A 26056-nucleotide genomic window follows, 5' to 3' on the forward strand; every position below is an offset into this window, starting at 1 on the left:
TTTACCCATTTTTGCACAATCTGAAGGTGTTAAGAAACGCTGACACTTGAATAACTTGCACTGGAGGAGATGAATTTCTAAAAACTGGAATTGAATCATCACCACAGGGGCAACTAAACACGTATGATCCTCTGTGGTTCACGACAACAACACACATACAGCAGTATTTTTAACACATGCCTTTTGCCTTCTGTGACTTTGCCGTAGCCGGCTTCAGGTTACATCACACATTGTCGCCTGACAAACCGTTGAGGCGCTCAGAGTTTCAATAGATCACAGGCATCACAGTTATGATCATCATTTTGATTTAGCGTAACAAATTAATTATTCACTCTCATCTTGGGGGATGCGTCGTCATTTTCAATATCACAGAAGGGACTTTTGATGTTGGACAGCTTTCTCCTCACTTGATTAACCTGAACCAACTTCAAAAGTGCCGCTGTTTGGGTATCGCCATCAGCGATATTCTAAACAAACGGAGAGACCTTTTTTAAAAACAATATTTCCTGTGAACGTCCTTTTTGAAATATTATGTGTCAAGGGATTATTGCCATTATATGGTCCCGGATACCCGTTTTTGTTAAATGCACAATTTTACATTCTAGGTGTACAGTCTAGGGAAAAGAAAACTAAAGGCTCCCATGTCACCATAACAATAAAGAACAACAAAAACAAGACATTTGTTTGTGCATCCAAATTCATTCATCCCCAAGTATGCCTTCGCTCCAGGGTTGTGCAGAGGCAAGGCCTCATGGGAGATATGACTGACACCTCCTAATCCTCATGGATACCAAAAAGCATGTCATTACCATGACATTTACACCATCTTCTTGGAGGAGTGTGATCAAAAGCGGATAAATACACCCAAAATAAAGAGTGTGAATGTTTAATGCGCTGTATTTTGGGACACAAGCACTTCGAGTGAAGGCATCTCTGCACCCAAGCTCTATTAATTCAGCACAGCCAGAATAACCACCTGGGGTAGCCTACATTTAAAACGAGCCACATTTTGTTCGTCTTTAACACCAGCGGGCAGGCTGCTAGGCATGCAGCACTGGAGGGAATGCAATGGAAAACGGCGCACAAGAGTTATGACCCACGCAAACAGCTGATTATGGAGAAGATGAGAAAGAAAGGCAGTCGTCTGTCAAGCTAAGCGCGCCACAGATGGACAAGTGTGGCCCCGTACGAAACCAGCAAGTCCCGAGGCTCTGAGGCAGCTTCAGGATATTATGTACACCACAGAAGCCGCTTGAGGGGAAGAGATGAACGGCGGCAAAACCTAAATATTCCATTAGCAATTACGTGTTAATATTGCTCACCTTCTCATTTATCACATCGACTAGGTGAGTCATGGTGATTGCAATTTATCCACTGCTGAATTAAGTGGGAACAGGAGCCGTTTTTAAAACTGTCTATAAAACTAAAACGATAACAGCAACAGTTAATTACCAAGGATTTTAATTTAATGAGCATCAGAGCAGGTTTAATCACTTAATAAACAAGCAACCTAGCGGATTGTGCACAAAGTTTTGTCACAATATAACTTACCCCAACTTGTAGGCCAAGGGATTGACTTATAATTGGACCATTGTTCCCTGACATATTATCACACAGCGTTGACCATTTACTGGCCAGCAATGTTCCACTTCTATGAGCACAATAACAAAAAAGTGTTTTCATTAGTGTGCTGTGGCACTTGGGGCTGAGAGTTGCCTGCATATCTCCCGGCTAAGATGGTCAACTATCTGCTGGGTAGCAGAGACACTGCCTCAATGGCTTCCCTCTGTTGTGCACATCCTATCTGTTCGGCCCCTTCCCCAGAGCTCGCTACAGCTCCTCTACCTCTGCTCTTGCGCTGGCAGCCGAACAATAGGAGTCAGGACTACCTTAACGAGTAGAAAGAGGAGGCTCATCTAATTAGAGCCACCCCCACACCACTGCCTCCAACTCCTCCTGTTAGCTCAGAGCAGTGTGATACGGCCGGGCCAGGGATGGGACTGTTGGGCCCATCGTGAGAGAAATAGCGGCTGGAAGTTGTTGTTTCCCTCTGGCTGCTAGCCAATGGGGGACCATGGTAATTGTCCAAATCCCACTACAGCTAGTGAAGACAAAGAGTGCGAGGGCAATGGAAGCCAAGGGAAGTGAGAATATGCTGGGACCAAGTGTGGGAATGAAAGTCTAGCGATAAAAAATACAGATGGAGACAGATAGAAGCATAGGAAAAAATGAAGCACCAAATATAAATGTTTGTGAGAACATTTCGGAAACATGATGTAACGCACTACACTGTTGAGCCAGAAAATATGAAGAACCTGAGGACTTTCTTTGCCCTCGCCACAAAAAAATAAATAAATAAATACCTGCACAAGAAAAGAGAAAACAGGACAAAGTATTGGGAGAGTAAATGAACATAAAATGACCTCGGGTGCTACTCACTAGGGAGAGGCCGACAGGGGTGCAGTGAGTGTCTTGGCTGTTGGAGTGGAACAGAGTAGGGTGCAGCAGCGGCTACACAGTGGGCGCTCGCTGGACACTTCAATCACAGGCAGCCAGAGCCCCAGGCGAACTTGGCCAATTAGCCGCACACTGCCGGTGACCCCCAGCTTCATTAAGGGCCTGGGCTCTGGATAAGGGGAGAGAGAAGAGGAGGTAGAGAGGATTAGGGGTTGAGAGAGTAAACTGTCAGCACTGGCCAGGTTTGAGACGACACACTCATGCATTTGCACGGACACACGCGCTAAAGGTGAGGCTCAAGGTTACAGATAAACACAATCAACTGCGAGAGCGCCATATACCACACATGTACACACTGGCCCACATCCCTGTGGGTTTACACCTGAAGCAAGAGAGGTAGGTGGAGGTAGGAGCGGGGGCCGGAGCCCCAGAGGCCAGAGGCCATGTCCCCCCCCCCCCACTCACCGACACCGCTGCAATGACAGCAACAGGTGTGGTGGCCAGCAGACATGCAATTACCAGGCTGAGAATGTGCTCTTTGTGACAGAGACAACAGCAAATCAGAGGGAAGATCAGAGCTAGAGGGGGAGAAAAGAGGAGCAGAGTGGGAGGAGAAGTGAGAGACGAGAAGGAAGAGAGGAAGATACAGACTACTGAATGTCCCTGGAGGGGGGGAAGCGAGAGAGAGAGAGAGAGAGGGAGCAAGATTTCCAAGTCGGCTCATTTTATCACAAATCCCTCACAGACAGAGCGCAGAGCAAAAAAAAAAAAGATCAAAAACCAATACATACAGTAGTTATGGAACACCTGTTGTTCCGCTGCAGAAATACAGATCTACACCCTTTGGTGGTCTGGAGAGACCTCACACGTGTGCGCACAACACTGAGACAAAGGCGAGAACATCCCATTTCAATTCAGATTGGGTGGGGCTGTTGGAGGTGCTTTGGGACGGGTAGCGCTCAATGAGCCCTGACAGCAAGACTGTTTGGTGTGTGTATGTTTGTCTGCCTGACGAGTGTGCACATCCACATGGGACCAGTGCTTGCATCAGCCTTGCGATGGAAACCTCAGTGGTGTTGCAGTGAGTGTGTGTGTGTGTGTGTGCGCGTGTGTGCGTGCGTGTGTGTGTGTGCATGTGTTAGGGGGGTGTGTGGGTAGAATACGCGCTCGCCTTCATTTTCTCTGCTCCCCCTCTCCGATTACGGGCCTTCGATCAGACCAAAGTAATGTTTGTGAGCTTTGCCGCCAGTGTAGCAATAACTGCTGTCAGAAAGGTTGCATGCTTGGGTGGAGAGGAGATACCGGGCCTTTATTTAAAACAAGCCAAGGATAAAAGATCAATGGCCCAATTCAGGCCATGAATTGGAGGGAAAAGTTCACAAACATAGCTGGAGATTATGAGAGGGAGATATATGTGTGTGGATGGCGGGGAGCGAAGAGCGAAGGGGCATCTAGCTCATCTGGTTGCTAGTGGCTTATTGATCGGTGGAGACACACAGCTCCCAGCCATTCATCACAGGCCACTCTCAGGCCCTTAGATAACTCCTATGATAGTGCCCTGCCGCTGAGCAGCTGCAACTGGCCACATCCATTATCTTTTTAAGTAAGCCCCCTAGCCCGGGAGCAGGCATGGAGGGACTTCTGGGTGACGGGCTGGAGGGAGGGCCGGCGTAAAAATGGAACGGAGCGGGCCTGTGGTTAGGAGGCCAGTCCATACAAAACCAGAAGCTGAGGACGAATTATGAGAAAAATGGCGCCCTGACAGCCACAACAGAGATGAGGAACTGTCTGTTTGCACCAGCAGGGGGAAATGTGACAGCACTATTGTTTCCATTTCTTGGCCAAACAGTATTAGCAAAGCTGTTTTACAGGAGATAGCACACAAACCATCCGAGCGACAGGCAGCACTGAAAACTGCTGAGTGGCTTGGTATTTATGTGTGTGCGTGTGTGCATGCGTGTGCATGTGTGTGTGTGCGTAAAGAGAAATCCCACATCGGGCAGGTGGGGACCAGCCATAATGAGCCATGCAGGGAGAGAAGAGAGGGAGCGAGGGCAGGAGAAGAAAGAGAGGGCAAAGAGTGAGGGGAGAAAGACAGAGTGAGAGTGATGGAGACGGGCTCAGAGCCAGAGACAAGGCCCCAAAAGAGCAATTACAGGAGCTCTGGAGAAAGTGTGTGCCCAGCCCCCAGGCATGGCTTCAAACACCACAAAGCCCTCCAGGACATGTACTCTAAAGGACTCACAAACATACACATGTTACGTCCACGCACTAATCTAACAAAAGCGCCTCATGTGCTAAAGTGAGTGATGAGCGAAAGTCATAATGGGACGTAAGCAAGCGCGGTGGCGGGAGTATTTTTAAACTGGGGTTGGTAAGACATCTCCTCATGCTGTACTCCCCTCACAAGTTTTCACCACAGCATTCTGTTCTGGTCGAAAAGCGTTCCCTTAACAGCGTGGCCTCAAACAAAAGCTAAGACTCCCGGGCTGAGGTCAGTGTGCGCAAAACTTTCAAGTCTCCTAGCGGTGAGTGCCAAACAACACTGAGAAGTCTGGACAGCCTCCCGCCACGGTGCCTGTCACAAGGAAGAATCGGAAATAGTTTCTGAAGTCAACCTCCTCCCCAAACAACCCACCTCGCCCGTCTCCCACCCACACCTCACCTCACCCACTTAAAGGAGAAGGACAAGCTGGGGAGAACGAGCGTGAATGATAGGGGGAGAATACAACGAGAGAGATGTGCAAACAGATAGGGGGGAGGGGAAATTAAATTAAGAGAAAAGTTCTCGCGCAACGGTACGCACCATTGATTTCCTATTCTCTTGGAAACATTTAATGAGCTTAAATAGGAGCCTCGTTTGACACTGCCACAGTGACTCTGAGGAGCCTCCCAGTGAGAGGAAATCGTTCAGCAACTGTGACGGCTACCGGAGGGTGGGGTGGAGGGGCGGGTAGGAGGGAAGGTGGGGGGAGGGAGTGAATGTTTTAATGCCAGAGCTAGAGACGCGAGCAAGACAGATGTTGGATAATGCTCGGGAAATGGTCCATGGGTAGCTTTACTTGCCTAGTTCTCAATGAGGAGGAAAAAAGCATGAAGGATGAAGGAGATTACTGGAAGTGAGGCAGATGTTGTTAGAGGCTAAAGGCAGTGTACAGTCGACCACGCTGCTTGGTTATGTAGGTGCTTACTGACAACACGCACTCATTATAACCCAACAATGTCTGAACTGATTGACAGTGAGCGTTCTACCGCGGCGTTTCACCTCATTACTTCCTGGATGACCTCCCTGCGAGGCCTTCAACAGATGCAACTGAGCGGCGGCCATCTTGTTGTTGTTTTCTCACCCTCCTCGCTCCCTTTTCTCCCTCCACCGGCAGGAGAACTACTGTCCCTCCGTAGAGCAAAGTCCTGAGGCGCTTCACTGCCTTCCACTGACGACGAAGGCCCCGCTGGGAACCATCAGTAGCTGCTTTTATGAAGCTGTCTGGCAGAGTGAATGCAGTCGCTGTCCAGCCACCTTTTACAGGCAATCGTGATAATAAGAGTGTCAGGCATTGCTGTACATTGTCACCGCGAGAGGGGGGGGGGGTCCCTTACCGACTGCTGGGTGTGTTGGTGATGTATTGAATGTGTGACTATGTTTAATAATACACACAATCCGAACTTCACCCAAGACCATTGAAATCTGTCATACTAGAAATAACCAGGCAAAACACATCCAATGGAACCCAGTACAAAAACACTTGCACCCATTAAAAAATCATATTATTAGAATATGTGACAACGTACCGTGGCATTGATTAGTGTTGACGTAAGAGTTGTGTGACGTGAACAGTCAATTATTTTTTCTAGGGATTGACTAAAATAATGCACCCTGGGACAGTGCCAAAATCCACCCAATACCATTAGCATGTTACAATGGAGGGTTTCTGAGTAAGGACTCAGGCTTAGTGCCAGACACTGCAGCCATAAATCATGTGAGCGCTAAATTGATTAACTGCAAAAAATAATCCATCGATAAATTATCAGCTGCAGCTCACATACAGCTCTTATGAAACACAGTCCGGGTCCAGCAAAGGAACGAAACAGACGCTAAGTCAGGTAAGGATGTTCCTATGTGGATGGCAACATGCTAATTCACATGTGAGTGTGTAATTGCTGCTGTCAAGTGGTTAAGCATGAATATTTTAGGTGCCTGTAAAGGCTTTTAACTCGGACATGTGTTTGATTTAGTCCAGCGTAGCATTCCACTAGAGTCTGTTTCTAATATTTGGAGGTCAGAAAGGAGCGTTTCAGTTCGTGACCCCATTTTTTTTTTCTTCTCCCCCACAACTTTGTCTCAAGTGCTGGCAGAGCAGCTGGTTTGTACCACCTCTGAGTATCCGTCCAGACAGATGCATAGTAAGCAGCACTGCAGCCAGTTTGAGTGTTTTTGCACAACTGGCAGCAGTGCTGAGGCCACGTTTCGCTAGGCTTTCATGTGTGACTCGCAGCCAAAGTTGTGCTGAGGAAGATTTTTTTTTTATGAAAATTAATCTTCTGCTGAAACAATTATTTGATCCTCCGGTGATTAATTATAGTAAAATAAGGCTGGCCGCATCACGAGCGCCCCCCCAGTTTCTTTTGGCAAAATTCTACCACAAACGCATCGCAGCGCACTCTCACACACATACCAAGTATAGGAAATGGAACGTGATAAACAGCAGCACAAGGACAACAATTTGAGAAAGGTGCGTTTTTGTCCGTCAGACCACTTTATCCAGTGCCTCCAACTGTCATTTACACCATTCTTGCTCACCATAGGGCCAGCGAGTCACAATTCTTCATAGGAATCTGCCTGTGCTCGTCCTAGTGATCCATAGGTCATCATCTATAGGACACCGTGGACCACTCTCTAAATCATTTGCACTGGCCTATATATAGCTTGCGGAGAAAAGGTCATTATTGAAACAGAAAGCTATATTTCATAATTGCACTACCACGCTTCTGTCCCCTCAGTGAAATTGCCTCTCCAGAATATATTCTCTCTCACTCTTTTCCATCTCTCTTTATCTCCCTCTCTTGTCTGTTAGAGAGGGCGATTTTGACAGGCTGACTGTCTCTCCTGATGCAATAACCACCCTCCATTTGTATCTGAGGAGGGTGCATTAACTAGACAGCGTAATCAGCCCGCACAGGAAAGGCAGCAAGCTTCACCAACCGACTGCTTTTTACCACTCTAAGCTATAACAGCTCGCCATTAGGCCACAATTAGCACTGCTCACTCGGGGAAAAATAACCCCTCAAAAGACCTTTGGGCAGCAGAGCGGATGTGAGGAATAAGACTTTTGTCCAAGTCCATTGTTACAATGAACACTCAGGAGAGATAATCTTATTTGATCATCTTTGATGGCTAAGGTAGAGGCAAACTTTTTTTTTTTTTTTCCTAGTAGTGCTATGGGACAATGCCAGAATCCAAACTGATACCACTGACATGTTACAGTGGGAGATTCTGCGAGTAAGGACTCGGATGGAAAAGCCTTATCGCCAGACACTTCAGACGGTGCATAATTCATCTAGAAAGGCAGCGGGGAAAAATGGAAAATAAAAAGTACATTTGAAAGCGCCTTATCATGAGTGCATTCACTTTTCAAAACAGGGCAGTGGGTTTTGCTGAAGTGCCCCTGTGGTGAAGGTGCACTCCAGGTAAATGTGAATCCGACGGAGAATGAGGCAGCCCAAGACTGCCAAAGCCAAGTTTAGTGCAAACAAACACATTCCCTCCCTCGGTGCTTTGGAACAATAAAGTGAAATGTGTGTCCCTGTGGTCGTTTGTTGCATTCTGGGCAATGGGCAGGCAGAGATAAGAGTTTGGATCGGTGGAGGCTGACACGCTGTGATTATCTCCCGCTGCTGGAATTGACCGTCCATCAATCCAGACGACCAAGAGGACCGGGGGCGGCCGACTCAATTGTTGCCTGAGACGAGATTTTTATGATTCAATGACCTCGGGGTGGGGGGAAAAAAAAAATGTGTCAAGTGTTTCAGATGCGTTGTGACAATAGCACATGTCTGTGATGTGATTCAGATTTTTACAAATGTTCATCAAGTACTGTAAACAGAGTGACAATCGCAAGCACATATGTCCTCGCACCAAGTCTGAACACACACAGATTACCACCCGAATTTCGAGGGCTCCCTCTCAAGTCCCAGTCTGCCTTCCTGGCCCCTTCACAACCTTTTTCCCCCCTCACCTCATGCTGCGTGTTCTGGACCTGAAACTAAGCCCGTATACCAGAGTGAGCCACGGGAGAGATGGAGGAAGGGATAGAGATAGGAATGAGAATGTGTCAAGAAGCGCATTCCTTCTGCCGAGCGCCATCTGGAAGTAGAAAGGTAGATAAACAATGACATGAGCCGCATCCCATCACGTTCCCAAAGCCTGAGCAGACACGCGCTCGGCACAATGCATGAGCACCATTTCCACCGATCCTGCGCTGCGTGCCAAGCATTGTCAGGGATTGGGTCTTATCAATCGTTGGCCAGATACTGAGCTGAAGCGTGAGGCAAACAAAGGGGAAGGGGAGAGAACAGAACTGGAGGGGAGCTGCGAGCGACAATGAGAAACACAAATAAGAAGAAGGCTGGGAGCAAGCAGTCCACGCGGCCTGGACCGGCTCTATTTAATCTGGTCAAGTCGGCCCCAGAATCAAAGCAGCCTCCCCAGGAGAGCTGACAGAGGAAGGAATCGGACTTCCCACCCCACCCAAAGAGGAAGTTGCTGTGGAATTGAATGAGACGATACGTGGCTGTGCAGCATTGTGCTATGTATGCAGACTATTACAGCTGGGGAACTCTGCTTTATTTAAAAAAAAAAAAAAAAAAAAAAAAGTCCATTTGCATTCACTCAACTTGCAAGAAGAGCTCCGGGGCAACGTGATCTGCGGTTCCTGCTGCTTTTGCATTCCTCACCATATTTTTTTTTTTTTTTTTTTTTTTTTTTTTGGCCCTTCTGGCATGCAATATATTACAGTAGTTGTAGAAATATTTATTATCCCTTATGGGAAACTTGCCCTTGTAGTGAGTCGGAGATAATAACAAAAACTATATAGATACGATACCAAAGCAGAGAAACTGAAGACAGATGAAGAGGAACAGCTGGAGCAACAGACGCAGGGATGCTCCCTGTGGGTGCTGCCCCTCTTGGGAGCACCCTGCCCTGAAAGAGTGCTCGGCTAAACCCCGAGTAACATTAGAGTGAGACACAAGAGGACCTCGGTGGGGGAAGAGATGAGGAAAGAGGGCCAAAATGAAGAGACTCTGACAGCTATCCCTCAGGCAGCGAGAGGAGCTGCACCTGTGTGCACCTCAGCTCTGCTCAGTTTAGTTCCTGTCTTTTCAGACTCCCCACCCATTCAAACACACACACACACACACACACACACACACACACACACACACACACACACACACACACACACACACACACACACAAACAGGAGTCTCTTCAGCTCCACTGGCACTGGCGGAACAACAGGAGGGAGGGATCAGGTGGCTGGGGCAAGTAGAGAGAACGGGAAGAACTGGGAGGGGGCTGACAAATGAGTCTCGTCAGGTAACATTCACAGATGTGACGGGATAGAGGGGAAGAGGAGGCAGAAGATAGGTTAAGGGAGGGGAGGGTGTCTGTCAGCTCATATTGGTTCATCGCCGAAAATCCCCTGCCCTGATTAGAAAGCACTGCAGTCAAGAGAGTGAAAGACAGAAGAGAGGGCCCGCTAGCTCCTGAGGACTGCTCACTGATTCTGATTGAGGAGACAACGAACAACATAGCCTGCGTCTCTCTTAGGCTGGGATACTACTCACTACGACGGCTCTGATCAAAAAGAGCAGGAGGGCGGGCAAGGATGGAAGAACTCAAGGGCCCGGAAATGTGGGTCAGACACATATTAATATAATGACTCAGAAAACAGAGAAAGTGCAAAAAGAGGAAAGGGGAAAATGAATGAAGAGGAGGACGGGACGCGGGCCAACGTATGCGCGGCAGCAGACACGATTTGTGTTTCAGCTGAATTTCTTTGCAACTATTTTCAGAAAATAAAGAGAACGTAATCACTTTAACGTGATTTTGTCCAAATGAATGCACGATTCTTCAGCTGTATTCAGACCTTGATAAATGCCCACTGTCTCGGGTGTTATTAAACACCAGAGAGACTGGCTGGTCCCTCTGCCAGCCAAAACTAATTAAAGCCAGGCAGATGTGTCTGGACACTGGTGCCGCACACTCACACCGTTACACACTTGCCCACTTGTATTCATGCTTACACACACACACACACACACACACACACACAACCTCTAAATGGGCTGTTTAACCATGTCCACAGTGTAATCAGTGCCAGCTGATGAGCCGTCACCCAGCCAACTAGACCAGGTGAACAAAAACACAACAACAACAACAACAACAGCGCCTCAGCTTCAGTTTCTAACTTTTGAGGGTTTGATGTCGGAAACTTTTTGTCAGCCAGCGGCCAGAGAGTAAAACGCCTTTCCCCCGGTGCCTTATTATCCTCACCGACACCAGGCAACACGTTTCCTTTCTGTATTTCCTACCTTCTCTGCTGCAGGTGATGATGAGAGTTTGAGCTAAAAGGGTCCAATTAATCTTTCATGGCGCACGTGTTCTTGCTTTTGTTAGGTCTGCTTTGTGAGTTGTATGAGACTGCAGCTGTACAATAGAAGGCTGGTGACGCTTTCATCCTCCTCCTCTTCTTCTCCTCCACTCTTCATTCTAATACTTTGTGAGCAAACAGCTGGGCTTTTTTTGTGCAAAAGCCATCATTACAGCAGCCTACAGGCATGAGAACGGCACTCCAAATAGCTGACGGAAGCCCCGGCCAGCCGAGTCAGAGATAGTGATGAGATCGCATTTGGATTTTATTTTTTTTTTAGTTTGTTTTTTTGGGGTTTTTTTTTGGAGGGGGTGCATGTTGGGGAGGGATGGAGCCATTACATGATAGGCACGCAGAGTCACACAACCATGAACACGTGCACGTGTAAAAGTGCATGACATGAGGCAACGCAAGCACCTGTGTTTTATCTTCATTTGGGCTGTCGGTCTCATCCCCTTGTAATCAAACCTATCTTGGGTCGTACACACACACACAGACAAGCGACTCCATCACCGCCTCTCAAAGACACACACATACACACCAAAGTGAATAATCACCCATCTGAAGCAGCCATTCCCAGGTCTGGATGACAAAGCACCCATGCCCACATATATAGGCTAATGCTCCTCTCAACAAAAGGCTTAGGCTGCATTACAACCAAACAGACAGATCCAGGGAGGGGTGGCTTATGACTTGGCCCAGACAGGCATGGACGGGGGGGGGGGAAGCAAATGACATCACAGATAAGGTTGATGTACTTAGGCTAGCTGCTAGTGGCTATATGGAGCTGACAAGTCAGTACGTGCACTTGATTTCAATAGCAGCTCCCAGAGTCAAGGGCAGGAAAAGGGCAGAGTCAAAACAGCAGGAAAAAAACATTCTATGACTAGGCTAATTTGAAAAGTGAAAATCCAGTGTGGCTTAACCACAGGGGTTTGTTGAAACCCTCTTGTCGTAATATATTAACACGGCAGCAATTGCAGATGTTAGCTATCCCCTCTCGGAGCAGTCCGTGGGTTAGGGCTTATCCTTCAAAATGCCTGAACAGCTATGGAAAGCTGTTTCCCCAGCAGAAGCAGGCTGCTGTCTGGCATGATCCAGGTAAGTCTCCTTGTTGGGAGAGGGGCCTGATGCAACCAAAAGCCAGGTTCAGAATGTGGGATAAGGTTGGATCAGAGCCAGGAGCCATTAGCAAGCAGTGTGTCAGACACAACGGGCAGAACACGACATTTTCAAAGGTGTAGAAGGACTTGAACAGAGCCTTGGTTAGAAGTGCGAGGCAGCTGTTTCATTCAGGCCTTCTGATAACAACCCCCTGTCCAGATTGGCTCTTGCAAACAGGGCAGGGGACCGCAAAGCTGCACGAATACAAATCACTCCTTCGATGGTCTACACTGAGCCAAGCAAAAAACTAGTGAACTGGCATTCTCTCATCCATTTCTTAGCTGATCAAGTCTCTTGTGGCTCAATGAGTGTTGCTGGAAAGAATTTGAACGTACTTGCATGCATTTAGATTAATGTGCATCCTTACAAAAAGAGCATATGACAGTATGGTTAACAAGCAGAAAACGCTCTAGCTATCGGGGAGAGCCAGCAGCAGAAGAACAGACAAAGATCTAGCTAATGGCCCAAGCCATATCATTTACCGTAAAGCCCCTAGTCATATGCAGGATCAGGCACTGGCTCCAAAGACAGGCAAGAAGGGATACTTCCATTACTAAAAAGATAATATCCTAAGAAGACTCTCTACAGGATGATTTTTTGCCTTCAGTCTCCACTGTGAATAAGCACACAATTAGCACATCAATTATGAGAGTGGGAAACGAAAACTCAGGTTATTTAATTCTCTTTTTCTATTTTGTGCTTGGATGTAACTATGAAACAAAGCTTATGAGCCACTATTACTAACAGATGGAGGCGCAGACACTTAACCCCAACAGCACAGGGCTTTCATTTTATTTTTTTTTGTGCATGTGCGTTTCGCAAAAAATCTTGGCTGTGCGACTCTCATTTCAATTATAAATCAGAGGAACAAACAAGTGATTTATAAATGCTGCTGAGAAACCATCTGGCTTCTGGTGTTGCTTGATCTTAACAATCAGCCACAGATTCGAGTAGACCGCGCTCTGCTGGGCCACCTGACACACACTGACCATTGCAATCACCCACAACAACAAGCCTTTACATCTGTGACTGTGGCTCAGTCCTATTAAAACCCCATCACACCCACTACAGCCACGCTACGCTTACTGTGAACAAAACCCGCTGCTTTAATTGGTTCCACTGCACCCGTTACCCACTCTGGACGGGCCAGCCGGCGAATGCAAACTACTCTGCAGCAACTGGAAAAGAACCCTGCTCCAGGCACGTCTGATGACTGAAAATGAGTGAAATTAAAATGAAACGAAGTGCAACCAAACATTGTCCGATGCATGCTTTGGATGTCTACAAGTGATGACAGTGAAAGCTGATAAGATAAGAACAGTGCGTCGCAGCACACAAACAGCCAGAGAGGTGCGGCTGTAAAGCAGATCTGTTGTTTCACGGCGACCGCAGTGAGGGCCACAACCATGTCATTACCCCAGCCAGAGAAGATGAGGAACCCCAGAGCCTGGTAATTCCAGACTCGGAGGACACTCGAGAGAGTGTTTGTGTGAGGACGTCTGACGATGAGAGAAAGATAAACAGAAAGAAAGGGAAAAAGTCAGACCGCGAATGTGTTTGTAAGTCTGACTGAATGAAGTATGCGAGTGTGGAGGTGACTGCGCTCGATCTAGGCTCGACTCCAGTTCGAGCAAGTAACATTGAAATGTTTGTCATACCAGAGCAAGAAGCGTGTCTGGACTGGGATGAGACCAAGTAGAAAAAAATGCTAGCAGGCCCCTGAGGTACCCTGGATAAAAACACACTGCCTTCACTCTTAACCAGAGCACACTCAAGACAGACTTACTGACTCTCACGAACCAATGCATTAAGGGAATGGCAAATTTAAGAGGGCTCATTAGAATAAACTGAGTACATTCAAAACTCTAACTTATTCATAAACAAAAAAAAAAATTGCTAATTATCACGAGGAAGAGACAATAGAAACTCACAATCTGCCATAATTCTTCACTGGTGTGACATGACTGCAGATGCAGGAAAACGATCATTGATATTCTGAACTGAATTTTGTTAATTAAAGCACTGATTATTGGGCTAAACAGACATCGACAACCACAGGCGCGGCACTGCCCTTTAGAAAAGGCACTCGCACAGCGTTAAACTGAATTCCTTTGAGGCCTTCGTTTTTTGGCAGCGCTCTGCTGCCCGGGTATCACGACGTCCATTGATATGTAAACAAACACAAAAATGGTTTCATTGAAGGCATTCCTCCAAAACCAAGCACTTCTATTTGTTTTCTCACATAAATGTCAGATTTTATTAATTGACTGAGCCTGAGAGGGACAGAGACCAGTGGAAGGGAGAGGCAGTGGAGGCTGTGCCGCACTGTGTGGACCATTGTTATTTCATCCCTCTCTGCTCTCAGGGGATATTGAGGCCAGACCCTTACACCAGGATATAAACCTCAAAAATGATCTAAATCCATATGTAGGAAAAGTTCAGGGTTGAAGGGTTTGTGGATTAAAGGCTGGGCACTGAACAAAAGGGGTTTACCGAGAGTTGGTTCTGGGAATATAAGGGAGGTGGTTGAGGACAGCACACTTAATGGAAGTGACAGTCAGCAGATACCCGCCAGTCCCCGCCATCCACAAAGCTCCCACCACCTCCTCTGACGGCCCGGAAAAGAAAAGGAAAATAGAAAAGAAAAAAAAAAAAAAACACAGCCTTTCCCCCCATCTACTGATTACATACAATACACCGTACCATACAGACAGACAGAGAGAGGAGGAGAGAGAGAGAGAGTGGAAGGGGAGGTGAGAGAATGGAGGCAGGGGAGAGAATAGACAGGAAGGGCTGCCAGGCCCTGCTTTTAGATAGCGTGGTTATCAGCGAGAGGAGGAGAGAGAAACAAAGAGGAAGTTTACTGGCGTTGTTTTATCTGGAAGGGCATTAAACTGAGAGGCACACGGGGGACAGGACAGCGAGAGGAGAAGACCATTCAGAGAAAGCGGAGAAACCGTCCAAAGTCAGGCAACCTTCAGACATGTCTCTCTAACTCTTAGTTGCGCACAAACACACACACACACACGCGCTTTGCCCTTGGCTCACAGTTGTCCCCGGTTCATGGTCGCTGGCTTTGATAGAAGTCCGGGCCCTGGAACGAGTTACTAACGACCCAGAAAGCTGCTCGTCTGGCTTTTGGTGCAGCTTGATATGCAGAGAGAGGCTGTCGCTGGGATGGAAACTGAATGTGGCCTTTGATAAAACACTCAAAGAGGGATAAAAACAGAACTGGAAGTAGACAACCCATTAGGCCATGACAGAAAGTAGGGGAGATAGAGAGGGTCAGGCAGCGGGAGCTGGGGGTAAATCCGCGCCCCCGTGCGATGTCCTTGACCCTTTCAGACGCGGCCGTGGCTGCGACAAGAAAGAGCGTTGGGCACGGCACCTGCCAGGTGTGGGCTGGAGAGTGATGAGAGGCATGCCGATGAGTGTGCCCCTCACCGCTGCCGTCAAACACAGCACCCAGGCAGCCCGTCGGATCCCACTAATCAGAGAACTTAGCTGCTGACCCCTCCACAGGCTCTGTACCTTTTAATGAGATCCATGCCTTTGATTCGTCTAGCCGCCTAGAGGGAGAGACAGATCATGCATAAGCTCAAGCACACACGCGCGCATCGACTTACGCCGACGGACACTTCCACAACCACACACAGCTGTGGACACAAAGACGCAAGAGACGCACACAGTCGAAATAATGAACGCTCTGTAATCCACGATGGCCAAGGGTTCTCATGCGTGTACACAGATGCAGGGGCGAAGTGGATTCACAACGATGGACTAGAGCAGCTACGGCACGAGAACCAACGAAATCCAACTAATCAGCACACACAAGGACACGCTGAACCATGGACATAAGCTGAACCCAGCTCAAGGACACTACACCCACCTTGTTAAGAGAAGGCCGAGGGAGGAGCAGGTGAGATTGGATCCAGACATGCTTGCTCACAGATAGAATTGAATTATTGATCGGTCAACAGATCGTGTTATGAGGAATTCATGGATTCACGGACGCTCTGCCCAGCTCCCTTACGCCGCGAGACGTGTGCGGACTTACTGTACATGTATACGTTTGCGTGCACTCGCGTGTGCTCCGGGAGGCTCGGGGGAAGCAGGCTGCCCTGGTCAAAGCCCGAGTTATTTTCTGGGAGCAGAGTGGACAGTGTGAGCTCACACTCAGACAAGACAGAGCAAGCAGCGAATCGATCATGCTGGCCGGGGCGATGCATACAGAAGGAAGGCCTCGCCCTCGCTGCGTTGAGAGGGCTTTAACGGCTCACACACTGAGTGGCTTTTTCATTGGCACTCAGGCAATGGCGCAATCCTCAGCTCTTAACGCCGCCAATGGAAAGAAAGGAAATGGGATTTTTATTTGTCTGAGCTCCACGGGTGGTCTGCCTCTGCTAATAACGCAACCCCACACGCAGGGCCTAGATTAACAAAGGTTCTCTCATTAACATCAACACCAGCCAACATGAGGCGCATGCCACGAGACAGAGCGAGGACTGTATTCTGTCGCGAGGCCGCGTCACCTAAAAGTTTACTTTGCCCCAGAAATCATTTGCCACTTCCTCAATAGTATTGAGGAACTGGAAAGAGTGACGGGATTCCCACGAGTTCATCAGGTCAGCGGTTACACCTATTAAACTAAAACACGAAGATCAATATATTAAGTCCTGGTCACACTGTAACTATGACTCAAAGGCACAATCAGATCTAATGAAGACCACAGAGACAGATGAAAAACTAGGGCACTTCCAGTCTAATCAGATTTAAACAATTTATCACTTGGAATTACACCATACTTAATAATCTCACTGGCTTTCAGTGATTAGGTGTTGTTTTGTTTATATCATATGCACAGAACAGATGTGTGGTTTTAGCACCCTACTCGAGGGGGATAATGCTTTGTTTTCAACTTGGAACGTGCAGAGACACATAAGGACCCGGCAGGACCAAGATGTTTCTCTTTCTTCCCCATTATGCAAAGAGAAGACCAATTGCACATTACTAATTAAACAAGAGGCACAGAGGAATGCGTGATGACATCCTGCTGGCAGACTAGAGGAGGGGCTGGGAATGAAACAGAACAGAACCTGGTTAAAAATGAAGGAGAGAGGTGCACTGCCGATCTCAACAGGCACGACTACAGAGAGACCTTAATGGAGGTCTGGAGTGGTGGATAAATGTCTACTCTGGTCTGGTCACGGCAACATTCGGCACCGGTACACAAGTAAACAAGTGACACCACACATGCCCTCTTACACCCCACTTTGCTCCAGTCTGTTATTAGACGGCTGCCCACTTGTCCTCCATATCCAATTGAAAGAGGATGAGAGTAGAAGGGGAGAATGTCTCCTGGTGAGACTTGTGTGATTTGGGGTTGCAATTTGGCACACTGTTTTCTGTAAACAGTGTAACTGCTAGAGTGCGGCATTAGGCTGTTCGCTGTGCGAGGAGGAAAGAGACAAGGTCTTGGTAATAAGGTTCTGTAACCCCAGCAGCAGATCTACCCCGGCTAATGACTGTAATTAAAGAGCCGAGCTCCACTAAGGATCGTGACGTGGGTCCGACCCAGACAGGACGTAGCGTAGGCTTAGTTAGAGCAGAAGGAAGCGACCACAGGGCTGAGTTTAAAAACTTTCAGGCTGAACAAATCGGAGGCCGAGCGGTAGGCTAGCATGTGTTATGAGGTCTCCTAAATATTTAGGCATTCTTACAAGGGCATGTGGCTGCGACTCTGATGTCATTTCTCCTAGGCCTGTCATTTGGTTTAGTTAGAGGCTAAAAAACTGGTGTGGACTAACTGTAAACACTGATCTGTCAGAACGGCAACACTGGGAAACAGTGTGTCACAGGATAAAAATAATCCACGCATGAACAATTTATCTGCATGACCATCACATGTCTGACTTACTCTGTGCAGATTGCAAAATGTAGTGGAGGGGGAAGAAAAAAAAACACATATGTGACTTGAAGGACAAAAAAAAAAATCTAACCACTTCTGTTTTTGCTTAACATGGTGAGGGGGAAACAAAACTACATAATCCGCGTATTAAGACTTTTTCTGCTTGACCATCACACGTCTAACTTACTCTGTACATATTTCAAAAGGTAGGGGAGAGGGAAGGAAAAACCACATACGTGTCTTGAAGGAAAAAAAAAATCAAACAACTTCTGTTTTTGCTAGAAAATGGTGAGGAGGAAACAAAACTACGTGGCTTTGAGGCTGCCCAGATGAGTCAGTGAGGAATAATGCATGTCATCACCACGGCGTGAATCGGTGAGTGAGGCTGGGGGGCAGATACCCAAGACATAGAGCTATGATGACACCTCCACAGATCTGCATTTCAGAAGACAGCTCCGAGCCTCAGGCAGGTTGAAGCACCAGGATTAATGTCCACGTAGACCGCAGACACACACTGAGCAGGGAAAAAAAAGAAAAAGAAAAAAAAAAGACAAAGAACAGAGCTGGAAAATTGTTTGGAAGGCAAAAAAGTTATGGAGCACAAGAGAAAATATGAAGGAACTCTGGTGATAAAGACAGCTTAGAAGTATATTCAGAGGTGGAGATGTTAACAGGAACTTACAAACACAAGTGGGCACTTCCACATAGTTCAAGCACAGGAGGTCGTGTTTGGCTGATTGGACAAAACTAATGTTCCTGTTTACCCCTAAATACTTCTGCTTTTAGGCCACTGCAGTGGTCCAACGCAAAGAGCTCTATGCCAAAGTAAAGACCTGACTCATACTCATGCCTTCTATAAACTGCAGAAGAAAGTATGCATCAAAACATGGCAGTGCTCAGACTTTCCATTTGTCTATTTTTGCTCTCTTCGACTTTTTTCATTTGCTTTCCCTGTTCACTTGTTCCCCATACGCAGCTGCATGGTCAAGCTAATTTTCCAAGGGGGATCAATAAAAAAATAAAAAAAATAAAAAACATATCTTAAAAGAATATCGTCACCTCAGATTATCAACCGCAAATATTAGCAACCAGTGGTCACTAAAATAAATGTCAGTCCCTTGGGTGAAGGTGGTGTTATTACTGCAGCTGAGACTGCTGCCATGGTAAAACGGTCTGTCAGTTTACAGATGAGAAGCAACAGAGCCAGTGGCATTTAACTGGATTCTCAGTAACTTTAACAATCGCTGTATGAACATATTTTAATGGGTCCCCCTTGAATCACTACTGAAAGGCCACGGTAGCCACCTCATTTAACAGAGACAAGGACATGATACTGACACAAAAAAAAGGATTTCATTTTCATAATAACATTTCATTATGAAATATGATGAAGGCAGATAACCTTGCCCGGTACTACCCCAGCTTTATAATAAAAGGTTGTGTATTTTGATGTGGACCGAAGAAAAGAAGCACAGACGCATATAAACGGTTACCTAACGAGACGCGCTTTCATAACAGCTGCGTGTTATCTCCGCCGCACATTTTCATTTCATTCATTTAGCCTCAGATTTCATTTCATGACCGGCAGAAGAGTGTTGAAGGAGGCCTGCAAGAATCACACTAACAAGCACAGGTATATGGAACATCTCATACTCCCACTACGAAAACTTGCCAGACATCAAATTTTGACTGAAACAGACAACCAAGGGACAGACACCCAACCTCCAGCAGCGCTGCCTCCCCCATGTCCACTTCCAGCTGCCAGCAGGTTTCAACAGATGCCAGAGATAATAAGGACAGCATATGGTTTCTCAAGATCTAATATTGCTATTGCTATTTTAGAGTTCATGGTCTGCTGACTCCATATTACTGATTTTAAATTTAAGGCTACATCTTAATTTAATTAAATTTCAGTGGTCAACACCAAAATAAACACCAACGGCAACATGCATCTGAATATATATCTGAAAAATCAAACAAAAATGTACATGATTTATTTGATATTGGTCAAAATGCCAAATTCATACGAACACCCACATTCCCGTCTAATACTCAAAATACACACGCAACATTTGCTGTACATGTCAGTCAAGAGGCCATGTATGTTGGTGACAAAATACAGCTAGATTTATTTTTTGACGAAACACCATCTTTTTATAATAAGACTGCGTATATGACTCTGCGAAGGTTGTGTATACACTCTGCAGGTGAGTTATATCCTAGGTCGATGAGGATCATTCATCTCTTCAACGGAGTTACTGTTGCGCAGACCATCCCTCTATGTCTTCCCCCGGTCTTGCCACATTATCTCCCCCCCTTTGCTCTCTCAGGTTGGTGTGACCTTCATCTCCAGCTGCTGCCAGCGCACTGACCCTTCATACATCTGTCACCCACCATTTCTGGCCCAGACTCACATTCGGTACTTCATAATTAATCGCCCCGTGCGTGGACATGTTAAAAAAAAAAAAGAATCTTTATCAAAAAAAAAAAAGAAAGAAGAAGAGGGCCAACACTTGACAGCAACTCCCATATTAACATAAACCAGCTGGATGTCATATTAGGAGTAAAGCGGAGGTGATAATTAAAAATGATCTTGGCTGGAGTAAATTGGTCAGTTTGAGGATTAACTGTGAAATGACTCACGCGGATAAAAATGAATTGCCCCCTCCGGTGCCTTAGCCAAGATTAAATGGCACTCTACGTGGACCAACTCTCAGTCAAGAACAAAAAAAGTGTAGTGAAAATGCATTACAGGTAGAATAAGTGGCTCTGCAGAGTTTCCATTATTCCTCGGCTACTGTAAGCCTAAGTCCGTTTCAAACCCAAAGCCCTCAGAGATAGACATATCAGCAATCTGCCAAATCCTGCGCAGGCACCCTCAATTTGCACAGAAATGAAGCATTGACTCATCTTCGATATGTTAAAGTCTGAGAGATCTGAGTCGTCTTTTCATCATGAAGTAAGGGAGGTGGACCAAACACGGCATGCCACATTACGCTGATTGAAGCAGGCACGACCGGCTTCCCTCTGAAGTGTTTAAATGGATAGTGTTTTGATAGGAATACATGCCAGACTCAATTACCAAAGCAAAAAATAAATTAACTTCCCGCTCTCTTTTCTCCTGCCAGCACAAACCTCGAGAAGAAAGCAACTGACTGAGGTTTCCCAGAATAGGAATCAAGGTGACACCCCCCCCCCCCCAACAATCTCATCATCATCACTGCTGATAAGTTTTGAGATATCTTCCTCTGTGGTGTCGTGCAGAACGCCGGCCTTGGTGTGAAGTTTCGCCAGTGGTGCGAGTGGGAAGGCTGGTTGAGATGCCTCCAGCAAGCATTCAGCATCAAAAGTCGTGTCTTTTTCAGGCAGTCAGTAGCGTACAGTGCCGGAGGGAAGCGGTTAAGTGTGGAAGAGACCAAGATAGATGTCTATATTCTGTACACATAACCGTTTTTTTTTTTGTCTGCAAATTAAATGCCACCGACAGACAGTAGTACTATTGTTCTCAAAATAATATTTGAAGCAGCAGAGATAAAATTAATATTTTTGGCCCAATTATCACTTTTTAAAGATGCTATGATTTCTCAAACAGAGCATCTTGCTCACAACCTGGGTGTGGAACCAGCAATTAAGCCCATCCCCATGTGACTAATTTACCTCTTTCAGGACTGAGAATGTTTACAATATCGCCACGCTCCTCTTGCTCACCGTTTGAGCACGCCGAAAGGAAGTAAGAGTCACATAGTGAAAGGTAGAGGTGAGGCCGTGGAACCAGCTGTGTGGGCAGCAGTGGGAAAAACCAGCATGAGCTGGCAGCGGCGTGCAGAAGGAGTTGACTGCATGGCGCGGTTGGTTGTGGACATGGGATGAGAGACAGCGTGGGTTGGGGAAGTGTCAAGGTTGTTTTGGAAGTAAAAGTACACCCCGCTGAGGTGTGCTTGACCACAATGGCTGGAGCCAAAGTGCTCAGTTCGGAAGCCCGCTGACAGCCCAGGTTAAACCACCGGCCGCAGAGAAGCTAAAGCTGCATGTGCCCGGCTGGTGGTGCAAAGTACTGTCAAGCTAGCATCTCCTGCGACAGAGCCCATCTCATAGCCTGCTGCTAGCGGGAGTAAAGATGAGAATTAGTATGATCACACCCTGCAGATCTGTCACATATCCACTCTCTTCCTCCAATCTCAAGCGTGTGTGAGGAGGGGAGAAGTGTTGAGTGGAAAGGGCGGCAAGGGTTTAGCGTGTGAAGCACAAACAACACCACGTCGGATTCGCGGGACGCGAGTAAAGAAAGGAAAGCTGCTGTAGTTTAGGACGAGGCCATGAAGTCCAAGGGCAAGGGTGGCAGCTGTAAAACCCGATGGAGATCGGATCAGGAATCCACCTCAGCATGACTTCTCTTCATCACAGGATAATCCCCAGACATGAAAAGACAGGCCCATCAACAATCTAAAGGAAGTCTCTATTCCCCAGATTCGTCAGCTGTATAATGCCAGACTGACACACCCTTCAAGCATCCGCACACACACTCCCCTGAAAACTGCTATGTGTAGCTTAGATAAGCCAGGTGAACAAGGTAGCGCGTATGGCTGTTTCTCACGCACCGCACCCACTTTATGACCAGTAAGTTTACAAAGTGCAATCTGAAGTGGGGAAAATGTTGGTCAAACAATTCCCTGCTTGTGAAAATGGTCCAGCAGATAACGACGGCAGCGATTTAGATTACACCGAGTTTAGTAGCGACAGGAAAAAGGAGCTTACTCGCGATGAACCAGTGGTACACACACACTGTTCATGTATCTGTTTGTTTTGGTGCTGTTGTTCTGTCTGTATGCGGCAGGCAGGAGGCATGGGATTGCTTGTTGCTTACGGGGATTATGGTTTTATTTTCAAAATGAAAATGACAGAAGTCAGTAATCCAGCACAAAGGAAACAAAAGAGTCTGCGGATGAGCTGAAATTCATGCGACCTGAAATATATTGCCAAACCCCCGTTTGAAACGTTCCGAGGCGGTGAGGTTCAAACTATCTGAGGAAACGCTGCAACGCTAAAAGCGACAGAATGAACTTCAGCTCACCCAAAACATGTAGGAGTTTATCAGCTGAGTGCTCACTGGGCAGTAATTCATTCCATTTCTCAGCTGGTCAGGGGCTTTTCTGCCAGATCCAAAAATACTCAGATTGCATCTCATCACAAAGTTTCATTTCCACAGCAAGCGGCCTATGACCAAGGGAGGGAGAGGGAGAACGGGCGTGCTCATGGAAATGCCTGCTTTGTTTGTTTTCTGCTTGCATTACAGGGAATGAGCTCGTGCTCGGCTTTTGGGATTGCCTCGTACAATCCTGGAACACCAAACATGACCTGAATGAGAAATTGTCTCCTATGCTCACTTGTCCTGAAAAAGAGCATCTATGATGAAGAAGTGCGGTACGCCCCGTCTTCTTCACCCTTGCGGGGAGTAGGAGAAAGCATTTATCACCACTCTCCTCTGTGTAGATAAGGTGTCTCTATTTATTCAGAGCAGAAAAGATAAACACTGAATGAAGCATTGTGGGGCAGAGGGAGGGAGAGAGAACGGAAGAAGAGACGAAGAAAAGAAAGCAGCTTGGTTTTCAATTGCTCGTGTGTGTGTGTGTCCATGTGAGCAGATGGCATCTATCCCCGAGCAGTCAAGAGACTGGAGGGGCTGACCCCCTGCTCTAACCCCCTTCCAGTCGCCACCACCACCACCAGCAGTCGCATTTCCTGCCTTCACGTGCCCCCTCTTACTGCACTAATCCATCCCCACTACGAGACTGTTTGCATAATGTTGTTTAATGGGAATAATCCCCGCGACGTGGAGTCTCCTTTGTAGAGTCGACGTGTCTACAAGTGGGAGAAAGATGATTTAGAATAAAAAGGGCGATTTAGAAAAGCAACAAGGCGACACAATGGTCTGTTGAGGGCTGCGCCAGGAACTGAGAGATACAGACTGACAGAACTACACAGGAGATTCAACAGGGACATGAATGGTGCTTCTGTCTCCACCGCAAGAGAGACAGGACAGAGAGAGAGGGAGAGAGAGAGCGAGAGAGAGAGAGAGAGAAGGGAAACAAAAACAAACAGGAGGCATTGCTCAGTAATACTTCTATCCTCTCGGATGCCGATGTACAGGCTACTGTCCAGAGGTGAGGAGCACGGTTCACGTGGTCACTTCCCTCTGAAACTGTCAGTCTGAGGAGACAGTCGGCTCCTTGTGGGGTGACTGGACAGATGCTGTGGTTGTGCTGCTGCTGCTCCTGAGCTCAAGAACATGTCCTCGGGGGACTCTTCCTCCCCCCCTCCTTACAAACAATCAGCTGATGAGTTTGAGGACAGCAGAACAAGTTTGCACCCAGACAGTCATGAGTGCAAGTGTGAAGCGTTGCGAAAACGCAATTTCATAATCCCCGCACAGTGAACAGTGGCAAAGGTTGCACATGTTTGGCAAAGGCTACACTCTACTTTATAACACTATGGGAGGTTTGCCGCTATTCAGAGCGCATCTTTGCTTGCAGCATATTTTCGGGATATAGGGAGTACAGCTCTCCGAGACAATACAATAACTAAACAGTAACACTGGAAGAGCGGCGGTGTCATTTGAGCGTGCGTTTTACGCTCCCGTGCCGTATCAATAGGGCGTAAAATAGGCTATCAAAACTCGGAGCTCGTATGTACCCGGGTTTGAAATTGATACTACGGTTAAACGGTGAAGCAAATAGTCCCAACCCCCTTCGCCTGATGGGATACGGCGGCTTTTCCCGGAACTCACCTTGGAGAAGGAAAGAGCGAAGAGAATAGTTGCACGCAGAGCTCCAAAACGCTGAAGACTTTTCCCCGATGTAATAAACAGGAGAAGAAGGAGGAAAACGTCCGAAAGCAAGTTTACATTTTACTCTCCCCGCGCGTCCAGCAAGGTGGGGGGTTCGAGAAAGGCACTATTCCGTAGAAAACAGGCGATAGTCGGCTGGCAATCCCCGTTGAGAGGCGACACGGCAACTCCTCGACTGAAAAAGAGTCTCTGGTTAGAATATTCAGACTTTCTCCACGCCCAGGTGCCGAGTCACATGGTAGTCTGATTTCCAGGTGTGATTCTGTGTGTGTGAGTGTGTGTGTCTGTGTGTGTGTGTATGTGTATCTTCGGGAGCCGCGGCTCAGTTGGCAGCAACACACCTGTGGGATGCGCTCACGCGTTAGCCTCGACTGTCATCGCGTTTGAAAACCGGGGAGATGTGCGGAGGGCGGAAAGGGAGGGAGATGTGGGGAGGGAGGGGGCAGACAGAGAGGAGCGCGTATGGTGGAGGAGAACCGAAGCATTCCCCTCCCACTGGCTCCGAGCTCCCGGCCGAGGAGACAGCGAGCGGGACGTAGTAAGAAGAGGAGAGAAGGGGGCGCAAGTTGTATGTGTTCGCCGACGCGCTGAAATATTTTCCGCGGGGCGGCGGGAGCGTTGTGGCGCTCTGGAGCCCCGGAGTGGTCCGGATCCAGCAGTCTGTCTGAGGGGGCGGGTTCCGGGTCATCCCAGGAGAAACGGTATTCAGAGGGAACGGTCCGAAAATGAACGTAATGCTTTTCGTTCCACTGAAGATTTACAGGCAAGGGATTTTGCCTAGTCATGGCAAACAAAAAGATTTTATTTTGCAAGTTAATACCTTGGGCACGGGAACGAGAAGTCATAAGTTGGAATCGCAGAAAGGTTAAAGGGCTAGTTCACGCAAAATCACCTGAATCGACCCATGATGAGACTGTAGTTTATTATTATTATCATTATTTTGGACCTTGGGAGATAAAATGAGAACGGCTTGTTTACTTGTTTTGCCATACTTTTATACCCTACAGATTTCAGTAGTTTGCCCAAGTC

General features: G+C 47.2%; 1 protein-coding gene across 5 annotated transcripts in view; it reads right to left on the bottom strand.

The window, feature by feature from the left end:
- The window catches only part of plxnb2b (plexin b2b), a 111167-nt gene extending 85719 nt beyond the window's left edge, over nt 1-25448 (bottom strand). Inside the window, exons 1-3 of one of the 5 annotated variants that reach the window (XM_047597238.1) lie at nt 25369-25448; nt 24968-25202; nt 2440-2626 (exon numbers count right to left, since the gene is read on the bottom strand). The gene's annotated coding sequence lies outside the window, so the exon portion shown is untranslated. Of the gene's footprint in view, nt 1-2423; nt 2627-24967 lie in introns of all 5 variants that reach the window. The other 4 variants (XM_047597237.1, XM_047597239.1, XM_047597242.1 and 1 more) reach the window with 4 other exon arrangements.
- Between the last annotated feature and the right edge of the window lie 608 nt (nt 25449-26056).

This window comes from Mugil cephalus, chromosome 10 (genome assembly GCF_022458985.1).
Source record: "Mugil cephalus isolate CIBA_MC_2020 chromosome 10, CIBA_Mcephalus_1.1, whole genome shotgun sequence".
NCBI lineage: Eukaryota > Metazoa > Chordata > Actinopteri > Mugiliformes > Mugilidae > Mugil > Mugil cephalus.